The sequence below is a fragment of the Rhamphochromis longiceps genome, linkage group LG3 (assembly GCF_057381845.1).
Source record: "Rhamphochromis longiceps isolate RC_006_pf linkage group LG3, R_longiceps_female_GT1.1, whole genome shotgun sequence".
NCBI lineage: Eukaryota > Metazoa > Chordata > Actinopteri > Cichliformes > Cichlidae > Rhamphochromis > Rhamphochromis longiceps.
In genome coordinates, this window is record NC_140559.1 from 56,564,957 (window position 1) to 56,583,581 (window position 18,625).

The following is an 18,625-nucleotide window of genomic DNA, read 5'->3' on the forward strand; positions in this document are numbered from 1 at the left end:
CACTCAATCTACAGCAGGCGGTGCTGGACCAAGGCCAGGAAGATCGTGAAGGACCTCAGCCATCCCAACAACAGACTGTTCTCTCTGTTGAGGTCAGGAAAGCGATTCCGCTCCCTGAAGACCAACACAGAGAGACTGAGGAGGAGCTTCTTCCCGCAGGCGATACGGTCTCTCAATCACACCACCACACAGTACTGACCCACACATATGGTTCTTACACACACACTGGACTTTCTGGACTTTGGTTTTGCACAACACTGGTCACTATATTCTTCATTTCCAGTTAATACTTGTACAGCTGCTGTTATTGTGTATATATTTATTTATATTTAGATTTCTTCATACATTCTTATATAGTTCTATATTGTGTATTGTGTATTTTGTTGTACAGTTATTTTATTTTCAACTTTAATTTATATATTTATCTTTATCTTATTCTTCCCAGTTAAATTTACCCTTCATTCTAATTTGTGTTGTACAGCCATTTCATTTTTAACCTTAATTTATATTTTATTCCTTCCTAGTTAAATTTACCCTTTTTAATTTTTCATATTTATTTCCTATCTTATTCATAGCCTTTTCCTTTAGGTCACGAGCAGTTGTCCAAGCATTTCACTACATATCGTACTGTGTATGACTGTGTACGTGACAAATAAAATTTGAATTTGAATTTGGAAGACACCTTCTTCAAGCAGTGGTACAGGAAGAAGTCTGCATCCTTCAAGAAAAACATGATTTTCATGCAGGACAATGCTCCATCACACGCGTCCAAGTACTCCACAGCGTGGCTGGCAAGAAAGGGTATAAAAGAAGAAAAACTAATGACATGGCCACCTTGTTCACCTGATCTGAACCCCATTGAGAACCTGTGGTCCATCATCAAATGTGAGATTTACAAGGAGGGAAAACAGTACACCTCTCTGAACAGTGTCTGGGAGGCTGTGGTTGCTGCTGCACGCAATGTTGATGGTGAACAGATCAAAACACTGACAGAATCCATGGATGGCAGGCTTTTGAGTGTCCTTGCAAAGACAGGTGGCTATATTGGTCGCTGATTTGTTTTTGTTTTGTTTTTGAATGTCAGAAATGTATATTTGTGAATGTGGAGATGTTATATTGGTGTCACTGGTAAAAATAAATAATTGAAATGGGTATATATTTGTTTTTTGTTAAGTTGCCTAATAATTATGCACAGTAATAGTTACCTGCACACAGATATCCCCCTAAAATAGCTAAAACTAAAAACAAACTAAAAACTACTTCCAAAAACATTCAGCTTTGATATTAATGAGTTTTTTGGGTTCATTGAGAACATGGTTGTTGTTCAATAATAAAATTATTCCTCAAAAATACAACCTGCCTAATAATTCTGCACTCCCTGTACATATGTGGGCTGGTCGGGGTCAGTGCATGACTCCAGGGTGCTCCACAACAGCCCACTGTACTGGCAGGCCATTTACCCTCCTCCAGTGCATTTCATCCTCACAGATGGAGGGTACCCATCTGTCCAACATCCACTCCCTCTTATCATTCCCTACAAGAGGCCAGTCCAAGGTGTGGGTGCCCAGCGCTTCAACTCTCATCAATCCAGGTCATGGTCTATTATAGAGCATGCTTTTGGAATGATGAAGACAAGGTTCCATGCCATCTTCCTCCAAGCGCTGGAGGTGCACCACACCTTTGTACCATATATAAGTCATTAGAATACATCTTTATTGTTTTTAGTGTATGTGCATGTATAAACACTTTATTTACAGAACGAAACATCTGTTTCAGGTCATAGCAGCATGTGCTGTTCTGCATAACATCTGCCTTGGTGTTGGTGACATTGCGGCCCCGGGGGATGAGCCCAAGGATGATGTGCAAGATGAAGGGGAGACTGGTTTGCACCACTTTGATCTTGCATCGTTCTGAATACATTTTAGTGACATGGCAGGCATTAGTCACATCAGCCCTGCAAACCCAAGAGATACATGATGCAGTGGACAATGGAGAAGAGCATCCCTGAACACCTTGTGGAGACCACCCTGTATGATGCTCCACTCAGTAGCTGGAAACACAAACCAAGGGTCTCAGTTGTGGCACCTCCTTCTTCTTTTTGGTCCTGGTCCAGCAGATTCAGCAGCACTGCTCGAGACTTCATACTCAGGCAAATATCAGGCCTGATTAAAGGTGCCTGTGCACACTGGGACACTCAGGTTAATGGAGGTCATTAGGACTGGAGTCCTGGTAGAAGGCCTCTGCCTTAACACCTCATCCATGAGGGCAAACCAAAACTCATGATGGACCAGAAAGACCTCTTAGGACAGAGCTTGCATATGGGCAGAAATCTGTGCCATCAGAAACTGAATTTGAATAAGTTAAATTTGAATTTGAATTGCTCAGATTGAATCTGAATTGTAACTTGAATAAATGCTTTTGAAAACTGAATTTGAATTAGTCTAATTTGAAATTGAATTTATGGTTTGAAAATGATCATCACTAAATTGAAATTGAATTTTATATTTTGAAAATGAATTGATTTGCTTTGAAACTGCATTTTATCCTTTAAAAATTCAGCTCTCGAATAATTTCAGTTTCACTTCTCACCATTCAGTTTCAGTTCTACCATTCAATTTCAGTTCCAAAATTCAGTTTTTTGGAACTTACATCCGGTTCCGGTTCAAGCGCAGATTAATAGAGCTACGTTTTACTAGCGGACTGAAAGTGTTACTGACGGGAATCTACAGCGTCTTTAGCTGAATTAAGACTTCAGAAGTCATTCGTCATGTCGAATGAACTCTCAGGTTGGTAATACATGTATAAGAACAAGCGTCATGTTAACAAATGATAGCCGTACGGTAACTTTTATGCTTATTGTAGCTGCTAGCTAAAAACGCTAATTTAGCGTAGTTTGCCCTGAATTCAGCTTTGACAACAAATATGATCGACTGTTTCTAGTAGAATTCCAAAGTTGTCATCTTGGACCCTCTCAGAGTACCCCCTCTGTATGCTTGCAGAGACCCCTACAGTAGGGAAACATGCAAAATGGTGTCCAAACCTTTGTATTTTAGCTTTATTTATGTCTTACACAGCATCCCAACTCTTTAGCTAACTTAATAACTTTAGCTAAAGTGAATAGTTAGTCTAATTCATTAGTGCAGCATTACTGGATCACCTCTGTTTGAAGTGGTATAATGTGATATACAACTATCACTGAAACAGCAAACTTTGTAAATAAGCAAACAACACTTCTCATTCTCTAAACGTTTGGCCACAGCTGTAGATTACACTATCAGTGCTTGTTCACTCTTGACAATAATTACATTTCTAAATTTACTTTGTGCATTTACAGGTAAACAATATCTAATATTTTATCTAAATGACTGCTTTGTCTTTGAAAAGGGTGAAGAGCCTGAGGCCGGTGACAGTCCAGTTCTACTCTAAGTACATCCTTACAGTGGCTCACAGGACAAGGCCACATTCTTGTCCTGCCAGAAGAGAAGAGAAGCTTCAGAGTCTTCATGCAGTTCAACCACACCTGTCATATTCCATATGACAGGGGTCTCAAACTCCAGTCCTCAAGGGCCAGTGTCATGCAACTTTTCCATGCCCTCGAGGACTGGAGTTTGAGACCCCTGCCGTATGGTGTTTATGCTGTTTTCTACCCCACAGTTACAGCATGTCTGGCTGCCTGTTCAGCATATGCAAAAATATATGATGAGTTCAAGCATGTGATGACTAAGGCCTTCCATTATGGTGTTTGTCATCACATGTCACAGACATCTGGATGATCATTTGGAATAAACTAAAAACTAAAAACTTGTTACTTCATCTTATCTTTATTATTGTTCTTATTTTACACTTTTCATTGTTAGGCATTAGGTTTATTTGCAGTAGTCCTTTCCAACTTCTTTCCCTCTTCCATGTTACTGTGGCAGCTTGTCAGCATCTATTTGGGGTTGGGAGTGGAACAGAAAGTAAGGAAATCCAAAGTGCCATTAAAACCAGGAGAGGTTCTTATATTTCAGAAGAAGGGATTAATTCAAAAGACCTCAATGCCATATTTTATTTAGGAACCCTAGAGAGCACTTTGCAAAATAACACATTCTTATAATTTCACCCTCAGATGAGCCAAGCTACGACTGTCAGGGAAGGTGATGTAGGTACAGAGCATATGAGAGTGGTTACGTTTGTCTCTTGTCTAGATGAAGGCACAAGAGGGATGGATGGCAAGGCGTAGAGATTCAGTATCTTCAGTCTTCAGTGGACACTCCATTTCTGGCACAAACCACCTGTAAAAGATGGTCGATTTAGGAGGTGACCCGACAACTTCAGCCTGTCAAACATATTAATGGAGCAGTATGTTTAAAAAAAAAAAAAATCTAATTAAGTAGAATTATTATGGTAGTTAAACACAGTGATAGTTGTATATCATATTATATCACTTCAAACAGAGGTGATCCAGTAATGCTGCACTAATGAATTAGACTAACTATTCACTTTAGCTAAAGTTATTAAGTTAGCTAAAGAGTTGGGATGCTGTGTAAGACATAAATAAAGTATTTTAGTATTTATTTATTTATTGTCATTGTCAAGAACAATGAAATTGCGTTTGGGGCTTCCATACAACCCAAAAAAAAGAAGAAAATAATAAATACCCCTTAAAACCCAAGTGTACATATTTAACCCAGTGTGACTCCAATGCAATAAGACAATCCTTAGCAATAATGTTCGTAGAAATTCAGACAAAGACCTGAGAAACATGACAAAATACAACAATGCAACCCATTCAATATTATTGTACTGTGAGATATGATATCAGATATGATAGTTATCTATTTAAGAAAGAGGGGGGGGGGGGGGGGGGGCAGGAGGGGGAAGAGAATAAAGATATGATGCACCAAATAAAGCTAAAATACAAAGGTTTGGACACCGTTTTGCATGTTTCCCTACTGTAGGGGTCTCTGCAAGCATACAGAGGGGGTACTCTGAGAGGGTCCAAGATGACAACTTTGGAATTCTACTAGAAACAGTCGATCATATTTGTTGTCAAAGCTGAATTCAGGGCAAACTACGCTAAATTAGCGTTTTTAGCTAGCAGCTACAATAAGCATAAAAGTTACCGTACGGCTATCATTTGTTAACATGACGCTTGTTCTTATACATGTAGTACATTTATTACCAACCTGAGAGTTCATTCGACATGACGAATGACTTCTGAAGTCTTAATTCAGCTAAAGACGCTGTAGATTCCCGTCAGTAACACTTTCGGTCCGCTAGTAAAACGTAGTTCTATTAATCTGCGCTTGAACCAGAACCGGATGTAAGTTCCAAAAAACTGAATTTTGGAACTGAAATTGAATTGTATAACTGAAACTGAATGGTGAGAAGTGAAACTGAAATTATTCGAGAGCTGAATTTTTAACACTTAGACCCCCGGAGAGCAGTCATTTTGGTTTTCTACCTTAGACCCCCGCGGAGTCATCATTTTGCGTTTCTACCTTTAAAAGCCGGAGAGCAGTCAGTCAAATGCTGGAGTCATTCATATGTATATTAGGTCGTTACCTAGGAATTCTGGAGGGAGGGGAGTGGGGGTGAGTGATTGAGGGGGTGGGGGAGTGGAGTGTTTCAGTTTGCCATCTTAGGGAGAAATCAACACATGTCCTTTGTATGTCCTTTGTTGCTGACATTTATTGATGAAAACAGTACAAAAAACCAACCATTTGTACACATATTTACAAATAATGATAAAAAGTGAGTGAGTACATTTCAACATTTTCAGCAATCACTCACAATCCTGGCACTGCCACGGTATCTGTCGTCTGCATTTACCACATGTGTACCTGTAGCAGTGAACACATCGCACAGTGGCCTGATTTTTTTTGCATCTGTGTACTTGGATTTTAGGTCGCAAGCCACCCAAAACTTGCTCCATGCACCACTCAGCAGGCCATTTGTAAATATGTGTACAAATGGTTGGTTTTTTGTACTGTTTTTATCAATAAATGTCAGCAACAAAGGACATACACCCATGTGTGTTGATTTCTCCCTAAGATGGCAAACTGAAACACTCCAAGTTGGTGACTTTTGGAGATTTGTTTCCCTGGATGATTGAGAATGCATCAAGATGAAACACAAAAGGAAGCTCACCGCTTTTAGCAGCTCCCCCACCCCCTCAATCACTCACTGAGTGATTGAGGGGGTGGGGGAGTGGAGTGTTTCAGTTTGCCATCTTAGGGAGAAATCAACACATGTCCTTTGTATGTCCTTTGTTGCTGACATTTATTCGAGAGCTGAATTTTTAAAGGATAAAATGCAGTTTCAAAGCAAATCAATTCATTTTCAAAATATAAAATTCAATTTCAGTTTAGTGATGATCATTTTCAAACCATAAATTCAATTCCAAATTAGAATAATTCAAATTCAGTTTTCAAAAGCATTTATTCAAGTTACAATTCAGATTCAATCTGAGCAATTCAAATTCAAATTTAACTTATTCAAATTCAGTTTCTGATGGCACAGATTTCTGCCCATACTTGCATGCAAAAAAGAAAAATAGTGAAACAAAAGATACAAAACCGACTGGAAAAAAACACACGCTTGAAGCCTACAGCTATGTGAAACCAACAGTGAGTAACCTTAATGTCAACTTGGAGTGTAATTTTCTGTAATTATATATGCTTATAATTTTAGAAAGTTACGCCCAATTTTGCAAACAACAAAGTCATATGCAACATTTTACCTAAAAATTCAGCCTGTCAGGTTTTGGAGAAACAGGACTGGATAGGTGAGAGTTAATTTTTGAATTTATTTTTTTAATAGTGAACAAACAAGCAAAGATGTGCAAAAACAGTTTGAATAGCATGGTTTCCTCCGTGACAATCTCCCAACTTCCGAACAGTGAATTCTCCTCTTGGTCCGTGGTACAAGAAACAACTCCCTCAGCAATATTTATAAAAGTGCTCGGCTCCCCCCACACTCTCCCTTCTGGTTTGTTTGCAAAACAAGACACAATTTAGTTCATTTCTCACCGACAAAGGACAAAGACAGGTTCACCTGAGCGAGCCGGAGTTTACTGACTCACTTAGTGATCCCAAACCTCAGCCACTCTGTTTCAGGGTGAGCCTATGATGAGGATCATCAGCAGCAGGTGAGTATGATTGTTGGCAGGTGTGGCTGACTTCAGGGCGGGAAACTCTCCAGCCTTGGTGTTGCACATAAACAAGAACCTAGAGACACACATACACACAATGCAAAATCTTTCAAAATGACTGGTGTTCAAGTTCTTCCTCTCGTGGTTTCATGCTACGACTTGTCAGCCACAGAGCTTTTGTTCAGATCCCCTGATGGTTTGTGTTACTGTGGCATCTGACACACACCCAAGTCCTTCGCTGCAGGCTGTCTGATCCAAACATAATGATCATCACTGCTGAATGATGATGATGATGTGATGGTTCAGTAAATTTACTGAACCAACCATTATCACAAGAAAGGCTTTAAAATTCGAATTTGCAGAGTAACCTTTTGCTTTTAAATGTATATTATAAATATAAATGTATACATATTTATTTTGCTGCACGATTTAGCTTAATCAGTTAAATCACCACCACTCTGCACAAGGTTTAACTGCTGACAAGAACAGCACTTAAACTTTCCGCTGTCATTAAAATGGACAAGAGAGAAAATTTAGACGATATTGTGTAAACATGGGGTCAGAAGGTACTCCTTTTTCTTGGGCCATTACCCAGCCCTTCCCGTCCTCCTCCTTTCCCCACTGGACCCTAACTCTAAAATCAGTCTGCGGTCACCTTCCTTGTATTTTACCTTTGTGTAACTGTGCTTTGAAGCTTTGCTAATCAGTAAATCACTGCCAGCGAATCATAATTCAAAAGAAAACTCAGCAGCGTAAAGTGAAGTTATGTATGAATGTAGTTTTATGCACAGCCCACTGATCTCACTTTTAGTGGAGAAATCATAATCATACACAGCAAATCCAGCATGTCCAAATTAACACTGTCGGATTTGATTTCAACACTATTAAAGTGTCTATATGGGTCCACACCAGAGTGTTAATTTAACTCTTTTTGGAGAGTTGGTACGTTAACTCTGATTTAGTGTTAAACACCAAATCTGTCTGGAGTTGATAATTTAACACTTGGTGTTAAGAGTTTATATATTAACTCTCAAAGAGTATTTTAGTTTAACTACATAAGAGTTATCTTCTAATTCATTCTAAAAAGCGGGAATTTTACTGTTCTGAACTTCTAGAAATTTCTTTTGGAAATAAACATTTACTAAAAAGACGCAATGGTTTTTGAAAAACATTTATTCTGAACTGTGCACCACAATTTCAAAACATTTTCTGAAAGATGTAACAGTATACATGTTCTCACTTTCATTAGAATTTTGTTTATCAAAAGGTCTGACATGGTAAATGTAAATAACAGCATTCTCATCACTTATTTCTTCAATACAATATGCATGTCCTTCATTCATCACTTTGTGGAACTTCAACGCACTTCTGCTCTCCCCCATATTCCATCTTCACAAGCATATCCTGTGCGGAGATTGAATAAAAATTAGTTGACACTAATTAATGGCACAAATAATCCAGTAATCAATTGCAGCACAGTAAAAAAAAAAAAAAAAAGGAATCCTCTTTGAGCCATTACTTGTGTAAAGTATTTTCCCAAAAGACAAGGACACAGGCAACAGGTATACTGAACTAAATGTAAAACCTCAACCTTTTTAATTTTTACCTAAACCGTGTGCACAAAACTCTGGAGGGATCTAAATGCTAACGTAGAACCCAGTCAGGACGTCTGCTACTGCTGTTTGCTCGTTTTGTTTTTTAAATTTTTATGGGAGATCATTTTCAGGCTTCGAGTAGCACCATTATACCAACATTTCACATTCTAGACATCGTTTTAGGTGTATTTGACCAAAGGTTTGACTGAAAATTCACATGCAAGCTTTTTTTCAAGGCTGTGGTATTTGCCTGCAAACAATACCTTTCAGCTAGCTAAAACAGAATATTATGCTATCAGCGAGCAACATGGCTAATGCCTTTCACACAGCTTTGTCTCAACTCCAAAGAGCCACAGAAGTGAAAGCTAATAACAATTGAAACAATCTTTGAAAAAATGACTTACCAAGCATGGCAAACAACTCAAATATGTAGAGCAAACTGTTCTGAAACGGCTTCACTTCAGCTTCGATTGGAGCCGTGCTGGGGGCGGAGTCTGTGAATTTACTCTATTGGTGTCATAGCCCCTCTAGGAGTTCAGAGTTAAGAGGTCAAGAGTTAATGTTTCCATTGTAACACCTCCAGATTTGACATAGAAACACTCATTTTTAACACTCGATTTTAACTACTATCATTTTACACCTCAGAGTTACATTAAAAGAATGTGACTCTGCTTAGAGTAAAATTAACTCTACTTTTGCAAGAAGACTACTAACACCGAAACATTTAACACTTTTGAATTTGCTGTGTATCTGTCTCTCTGTATATCTGTAAGCACGGTGTGAAGGTGTGTGATTTTGTATCTCCTCCACCCGACAGCTCCACTCCAAAGTAAGTTTCTCTGCTGTTTTTTCTGGAAACTGACTACAATGATTCACGCAGAATCTGCTTGCTCTTACTCTGTGTCCCAACAAGATGAAGACAGGCCATACATCAAGAAGCCACCAAACGTCTTCATGCTTTATCCTAAGGAGCAAAGGCCAAAGGTCAAAGCTGAACTAAACGTCACTGAGAGAGCAGCTCTAAATGCAGTCGTGGGAGAGAGAGTAAGTTTGTAACTCTCCATATATTTATGCATCTCCTAATATTTCATGCCTGTGTTTGTGCATGCATGCTGTAGCTATGTGAAGTAGCAGTGTACCTGTGTATTTCTATGTGCTGAGTGTTTTTTTGTGTTCTTCTGTCCACAGTGGAAGTCACTTTCAAAGGATGAGCATAGGAAATATTCTGATCAGGCGGAAACAGAAAGATGTCGTCATGCCAAAGAAAATCCAGCGTGGTCTACCAAAGACAACTACATACGTCCAAAGGGCCAATATGCAGTTCATACATGGGCCCATCGCTGCTCTAAATGATGAAACATTCACAGCAAAGCGTTTGAATCACTTTTTAAAATTCGAATGTGTTTGTATTTAGGGCAAAAAGAGGAAAAGACATCTCACACATCTAGCACAAGTGAAAAAACCATTTCAGTTATTTTTATTGCAAAATGTGATAAAAACAAGACAATAATTTGGTGTTTTTGTTTGTTTTGCAGCATCTGCAGTTGAATCCAAGGATGAAGCACAGCAAACCAAGAGGCTTTGTATGAGGCCAGCTGAGAGAGCCATCCACTTCCTCTTATTCAGTTGTGAAGGACCCAGATCAGCAGCCACAGCTAGATGTTAGCAAAGTGCCTCACCAGCAATCAGTGTGTGCGCAGAATCCAAACACACAGACATCACTCAATACACCTGTGTGTCAAGGAAATCAGGTCCCCACTTCCTGTCACTGGCTGCCTCTGCTGCACCCGTTCAGCTCCGCACTGAGGTCACCTTTAACAGAGACGATCATTGAATTCAACTTGATCCTTTCACCTTCTCACAATCTCAGCAGCCCTCCTGTCTATGTGCAGACCCCGGCACTGATCTTCTATTTAAAAAGACCTGGGGCCTCATGTATACGAAAGCAACAGCGATATCCCACCACTGTTTCACCAGAAATAGACATCATCAATGTAACTAAAGATAATGCAGCACTTGATACTGTTATTGATGTCACACAGATACATACAGGTCATTTCCTAAAAAAGGGAAATGCACTATTAATCAAGCTATGTCATGTAGGTGATCACGCCAGATGCAACTCATATGTCAGAGTAGTAACAGCAAATTACGTCGTGTAATCAAGATGGGAGACCACGGCTATAAAAGCGAAGGTGGAAGTGGGAAGTCTGTCGCAGCCATGTCCTGTCCGTTTGTACGCGAGCCACCCATTGCGGAAGGTGCAAGAGTGATAAGGAGAGTTTTCAGAATCCAACGTATATTGCGGGATAGACAGGATCCTTTAGCTCAGCGCGACAGTGTGCTCATAGAGAGATACCGATTTTCCCGTGAGGGTATCATCTACCTAACCAACTTGCTGGATCCCCATGTTAAGAGTACCACTCACCGTAGTCGGGCATTAACAACTGCACAAACTGTGTGCATTGCCTTGCGTTACTTTGCGAGTGGCACATTTCTGTACGCTGTTGGAGACGCAGAGAACGTTGGCAAGAGTGCTGTCTGCCGGGCCATTCGCAAAGTGTACCTGGCACTCAAGCATTTCCTGGGTGCGTTTGTGGTTTTTCCAAGCCACTTAAGACCACAGGTTGTCAAACAGGGCTTTTTTGCCATTGCAGGTACAGTAAATTCGATAGTGAATGTGATGCAATCATGACCTATGTCGGTAACTGTAGCTCGATTGTCCGCAGGCTTTCCGAATGTGATTGGTACCATAGACTGCACACACATTGCGATCAAGGCCCCCCCAGGCCCCAATAAAGGGGATTTTGTCAATCGAAAGGGGGTCCACAGTATAAATGTGCAGGTGAGTAATACTAACATTCCAGATGGCAATATATAATGGGAGGAGTGTGTTCACATATAATGTAATCTCCCAGATGGTGTGTGACTCTATGTGCCATATCACAAATGTGGAAGCTAAATGGCCCGGATCAGTGCATGACTCAAGGATCTTCAGAGAGTCAGGGCTATGCACATTATTCGAGCGTGGTAAGAAAAAGAGGCTTATTCTGATATTTCACACTCATTTCGGGCCTAACATAACAGCATTTCTCCATTACACAGGGGCCTACGATGGGATTCTCCTTGGAGACAGGGGTTATGCATGCAGACAGTACTTCATGACACCGTTCCCTGACCCCAACCCTGGGCCACAAACCCGCTACAATGCAGCTCTAGCCAGGACAAGGGCACGCATTGAAATGACCTTTGGGCAAATGAAGGAACGATTTCAGTGTCTGAAACGCCTGAGGGTTGCACCTGACAGGGCATGTGACATTATTGTTGCATGTGCCGTACTGCACAACATTGCCACCATCAGAAAAGAGAGGACTCCCGTGGTGGAGGTGCAGCCTGATGATGACCTCCAGCCAGTGCACTTGGACCAACCTAGTGGCAGAGCTGCACGGGACAGAATTGTGCAACACAATTTCGAATAATTAAATCATGACATAACATATTTTCTATTGACGTTTATTTGAGCATCTTTGTCTGTCTCATCACACACAAGCCAGTCATCAGTTGCCTGGAAAAACAAATCATATATACTGTGTCATGCAAGGTCATCAATAGTGCTCCGTATGAAAGTGTATTCTTACTTACTCTGAAGTTCCTTTTGAAGCAACTTGATTTCCAGTTGAAGTTTCTGCCTCATTAGAGCTTGAAGTTCGAGTTCACCTAGGAGCCTTTGTTTCTTCAGCTCAGTGTACTCCATTTTTTGCTGGAGACTTCTCTTGTAGAGCAGACGAATGTCACCCTGTTTCAATTGTAGTGACAACATTTAACGGGAAATACATGTCATATAGGCAGTAAAATTAATCACAACACTGCCCACCTCTGTATCAGCAGGCCTCTCTGCCGGCCTCTTGGCCTGCAAATCATACTGCAGTCAGACACACATGGCAGTGCACAAGTAGATGGCAATTCAGGCCAATTCATGCATGTACTCACAGGGTCTTCCTCCAAACCACAGTCATCTGACAGGGTTGCGTCACTGTCCTGTGCAATGGAAACACAATGGTGTTACAAAGGGACGTGGTACAGCCTATTGTTCTGTACAATTGGGTGGGGACAGATATATATATATATCTCCCAACTTACTATGCATGCTCCAGTCACCCCTTCCATGGGAACAGGTAAAAGTGATGGAGTGTCATGTAACACTACACACAAAGGAAACCCACAATGCCAATGAATGTCAAAGTACGAATAGCATTTTCATTAAGGCAACAATCAAATATTTTACATTGTGCAAATGGAATCATGAGCCCATTCACCAGTTATGTAGGTGCTGCTGCTACTGCACCCCGGCTTCTGGTCTGTGGAAGAGCTGCCCCCAGGGATGCCCTCAACAATGGGTCTGGTGGCATTCAACCTTAGGGCCAGCTCCTCTGCCGGGGTGTGACGAGGGGGTGCAGGACCACCACCTGTCTTTTGTTGCTCTGCCCTTTTCTTGGTTGCTGTTATACACAAACACAGGGATTGTTTCAGGGTGTCTTTTCAAGAGACTGACAGCAATATGAGTGATAGATATTACCATTCTGTAGAATGTTCTTGTATTTCACTTTTACTTGTTCCCATGTTCTGGTGGGTCCTTTTGTGGCTCTAATGTGTAGGAGGATATCATGTGATATGATTTGATATGATATAATATGATATGGTATGGTGTCATGTAATATGTTGAATTACTTACGTGTTTAATTTGTCAGCAACTTTCTGCCAGCCCTCTCTCCTTGCTTTTGCAGCCTTTGCAGTGTTCCCTTGCATTTTAATTACACTCTGGAACTCCTGAAATCCCTCAATCAAGAGTTCTTGCTCTGCTGCGGAGAAATACTGGGCGCGCTCCTTCGACATTTTCACCGACCAATCAGAGGGTTGCCGATCAATGTTTCTGCTATTGATGCGTAGCTCCTTTTACGACACCCAGTGATCTCACATTACTTCATCCAGCTGTACTAATCGTCAACAGCAGGTGTGTTCGGAGAACCGGATTAGCGAGCTCACGGTTAGCGCGATGATTTGGTCTTGGATTTGTCATTTGATCTTGGATGTAGTAAGCGACGTACGAAGAACGGGCCCCAGCCCTGCTTCTCCTGTTGATTCTACTTCATCTACATAATTTTCATCTGCAGTTACATTCTTTGAACACAGAAAAGAGCCCATCTGTTTTGCTGATGTTCAAGAAGACATGTGGTCACTGTTTGACTTTGATTTACAACCTCCCGGAGACACCCTACTTCCAGCCCCCACCCATCCACATCTGGGATTTAAAAATGCGGGACAGGGTCAGGGTCATCACCTGGGACCTACAGGATGGAGTGGCTAAACCACTCATCACAAAACAAAAAACAAAAAAAAAACAAAAAAAAAAACAAGGTGGCAGCCATCTCCGATGGGGAGATGGTCATAAAAATAGCATTGTTTGAGGAGTTCTCCTCAAAAGTCCTGGAGGGGGACATGAGCTCAGAGGCACAAATCCCCCTTACGTGATAAATATAACTGCCAAGACTCAGTTTTTCAGGGTAGCTGTCCTTCCAGTCCCTGAAGAGCTTATGGCAAAAGCGGAGGACCTTCTGCATTCCCTTGCCCCTGTAATGCCACTGAGAACGAGCTCAACTGTGGGGGGGCTTATGTCAGTGGACAAAGACGTCGTGGAGGTAAGTGTTTGAGATTAGTCAAGAAAGAAACAACCATCACAGATCTATACAATCACTATTCCTGACATTGTATTTTAATTGAATTTTCAGTGTGTGGCAGTGAGGAAGGTTGTCTCACGGAAACAACTGAAAGTGGTGAAAGTAATTTGGCATATTTGAGATTGGTGGTAGATGAGCAGATTGTATTAGCTTGTAGGCTTGGTTTTGGTGTTAGTGGCTTTTCGTATTAATTAATGAAAACATCTTTTATTCTGTCATGTTTGTGATTTCAGGATTGTTATACCATGACAGTGTCTCTGTGGAGAGAGGCAGCAATGCAGCACTTTCACGTGGGAGATCACATAAAGGTCTCCCATGTCAAACTTAACCAGTCTGCTTATGGTCCGCAGCTGCACACGACCTCATTTACAAACATTGAGGTATGAAGAAGCCATATGTTTGTACCAACATGTAAAAGCAATGTAACAAAATGCTTAGAATTATAGGTTTTGAAATGTAAATAGATCCTCTGTCAGTGTTGGTCAAAATATGATATATATGTATATCTATATATGTCTAATTGTCTCTCTATATATCCCTATCGAAGATAGATAGATAATGCAAATGTAACCAACCCAAAAGGTTGATTCTGTTTATCTGGAAATAGCATTTTCAGTGGGATAAACATTTCCTCACTCATCCAAGTGACTTCTTCAGTCTCAGCTGATCAGTGGTTGTTGATCATTGGTCATGAGATTTTGCATATTGATCAAGGAACTGACTTCACAGCCCATTGTTCATTCAGTGGTGCTAGTTTCAGTCATTGTGCAAATGTACTGTTTATAAGATTGGGGGAACCTGCAGTCAGCTGAGACTGAAGAACTCGCTGGGATGAGTGATGAAACGTTTCTCCCACTGAAAACACTTCATCCAGATGAACAGAATCAACCTTTTGGTATCTACTTACAGTGGGGCAAAAAAGTATTTAGTCAGCCACCGATTGTGCAAGTTCCCCCACTTAAAATGATGACAGAGGTCAGTAATTTGCACCAGAGGTACACTTCAACTGTGAGAGACAGAATGTGAAAAAAAATCCATGAATCCACATGGTAGGATTTGTAAAGAATTTATTCGTAAATTAGGGTGGAAAATAAGTATTTGGTCACCTCAAACAAGGAAAATCTCTGGCTCTCACAGACCTGTAACGTCTTCGGTAAGAAGCTTTTCTGTCCCCCACTCGTTACCTGTATGAATGGCACCTGTTTGAACTCATCATCTGTATAAAAGACACCTGTCCACAGCCTCAAACAGTCAGACTCCAAACGCCGCCATGGCCAAGACCAAAGAGCTTTCGAAGGACACCAGGAAAAGTATTGTAGACCTGCACCAGACTGGGAAGAGTGAATCTACAATAGGCAAGCAGCTTGGTGTGAAAAAATCAACTGTAGGAGCAATCATCAGAAAATGGAAGACATACAAGACCACTGATAATCTCCCTCGATCTGGGGCTCCACGCAAGATCTCATCCCGTGGGGTCAAAATGATCATGAGAACGGTGAGCAAAGATCCCAGAACCACACGGGGGGACCTGGTGAATGACCTGCAGAGAGCTGGGACCAAAGTAACAAAGGTCACCATCAGTAACACACTACAACGGCAGGGAATCAAATCCCGCAGTGCCAGACGTGTTCCGCTGCTGAAGCCAGTGCATGTCCAGGCCCGTCTGAAGTTTGCCAGAGAGCACATGGATGATACAGCAGAGGATTGGGAGAATGTCATGTGGTCAGATGAAATCAAAGTAGAACTTTTTGGTATAAACTCAACTCGTCGTGTTTGGAGGAAGAAGAATACCGAGTTGCATCCCAAGAACACCATACCTACTGTGAAGCATGGGGGTGGAAACATCATGCTATGGGGCTGTTTTTCTGCCAAGGGGACAGGACGACTGATCCGTGTTAAGGACAGAATGAATGGGGCCATGTATCGTGAGATTTTGAGCCAAAACCTCCTTCCATCAGTGAGAACTTTGAAGATGAAACGAGGCTGGGTCTTCCAACATGACAATGATCCAAAACACACCGCCCGGGCAACAAAGGAGTGGCTCCGTAAGAAGCATTTGAAAGCCCTGGAGTGGCCTAGCCAGTCTCCAGACCTCAACCCCATAGAAAATCTGTGGCGGGAGTTGAAAGTCCGTGTTGCTCGGCGACAGCCCCAAAACATCACTGCTCTCGAGAAGATCTGCATGGAGGAATGGGCCAAAATACCAGCTACTGTGTGTGCAAACCTGGTAAAGACCTATAGTAAACGTTTGACCTCTGTTATTGCCAACAAAGGTTATGTTACAAAGTATTGAGTTGTATTTTTGTTATTGACCAAATACTTATTTTCCACCCTGATTTACGAATAAATTCTTTACAAATCCTACCATGTGAATTCATGGATTTTTTTTTTTCACATTCTGTCTCTCACAGTTGAAGTGTACCTCTGGTGCAAATTACTGACCTCTGTCATCATTTTAAGTGGGGGAACTTGCACAATCGGTGGCTGACTAAATACTTTTTTGCCCCACTGTACCTGGATGAGCACACATTGAGACATGTGATTACCATATTTTTGTTGTTTTTATATGAAAACAGGTCAAGTTGCAAGGTTACATATTTGCTTATTGTGTATCCACAGACAAAGGAAGAGGACAGAGCAGAGGTTCATATAATTGGTGTGGCCACTGCAGAGAAGTCCAACCAGCTCGAGGTGCTCATAGAAACTGGCAAAACCCTGTACATTGACAGCGAAATGTGGAAGCCCTATGATGAAGACCTAGAGAAGGCAACTGTCATCGTCAGTGTGAAAATCAAAAAGGGAAACAAATTACTGACATCAAAAAGAGAATTTAAAATACAGTTACTTTGTTTTGTTCAAAGTGTTTATAATGTTCAAATATCCAAAATTATATTTTATAAAGGATGAATTAAGTTGTTTTTGTGGGTATTTATAATTGTTTGTTAGATGGTATGTTCGTTCATTTAAACTATATTTACATTTTATACTTTCAAGTGTATTCCTATGCCAAGTTTTTATATTTTGAAAAAATCTAATAAATAGCTGGAAATGCATAAAACAGTCTCATGTTTATTAATGAGACAGAAAGCATGTTAATAAAACACTCTTTAACGTACAATTATATTGCAACTTCCAAAGTTTTAGAAGTAGTTAGTCGTTATTAGAAGTGTTTGTGAACTCAAAATCAAGAATGTGGGATACTGTTTGTCTGTGATTTGGAGAGCCCAGCGTGTGCTCCCAACGCAAAAGCTCAACACTGCGCCTAGCATCCTGGAGCACTTCTGTTGTGTTTTGGAGTTCGTACGTGCTTTGTCTCTAGGGACCTATGGAGTTAAATCAGGGCCATAATGTTTGTGTAGTTAAAAGAAAAATTTGAAATCGAAAATATGTAAACTTAAAGCAAAAGTCACATTTTTAGAGTGAACTTTGAAAAAGAATGATTTTATTTGAAATCCAACTCTAACGTTTTGAATATTTGTATTATTTCTCTGAGTAAACTTTATTTAAAAATTTTCAGTAATCTTCTTTTCATTATTATTATTTTTAAAAAAATCTATTCAGTCTCAGATTACATTTTTTCAGATTCAGATCTTTTAAATTAATGTCCAAAAAAAAATTCTTCAGGTTCGGATTTTTCTCTCAGTTTCAATTTTTTTTTTTCACTTTAAGATCTCTATTTTTCAGTTACAGACTTTTGGCCCTGTTTTGGCCTGGTGGGCGTGGCTACACAGAGAGGGCCGGGGAGTCATGAGTGACAGCAGACCGCTGCAGGCTCAAGATGGTCCATTTTTCATGTTGCCTTCAGGAAACCTGGGAATGAACATAATTTATCAAACACCTCCTGCACTGTATTATTTGATAATGTTTAGAAAACATGTCATGCATAACTGCTAAAACTCAGTTACTAAAGCTCTTTCAAGCAGTAATGTGTACAAATTACGCCGTAACTGATCAATTATGACACGTTTTCCCAGCCACTACGTGAGAAGTGGTCATTTTCCATGCTCTCAAAGTAGCGCGCATTGTATCGGGTGGGGGCTGCTGTTAACTTGTCCCTCAGTGAACGATGGCGTCGTCTTCCAACAACACTGCTGGCACGAACAATCAGGTGAGTGTTTAAGTTTGGAACAATTACACTGCAGTCTGTGAATACTACGAAT

The 18,625-nt window shown here is 40.6% G+C and overlaps 1 long non-coding RNA gene across 1 annotated transcript; it reads right to left on the reverse strand.

Moving 5' to 3' along the window:
• Positions 1-8,290: 8,290 nt before the first annotated feature.
• On the reverse strand, positions 8,291-9,228 carry LOC146675413 (uncharacterized). The gene is made up of 2 exons (XR_014910664.1): positions 9,135-9,228; positions 8,291-8,539 (listed from the first exon to the last, which is right to left on the reverse strand). It is a non-coding gene; the product is annotated as an uncharacterized LOC146675413 (long non-coding RNA).
• Between the last annotated feature and the right edge of the window lie 9,397 nt (positions 9,229-18,625).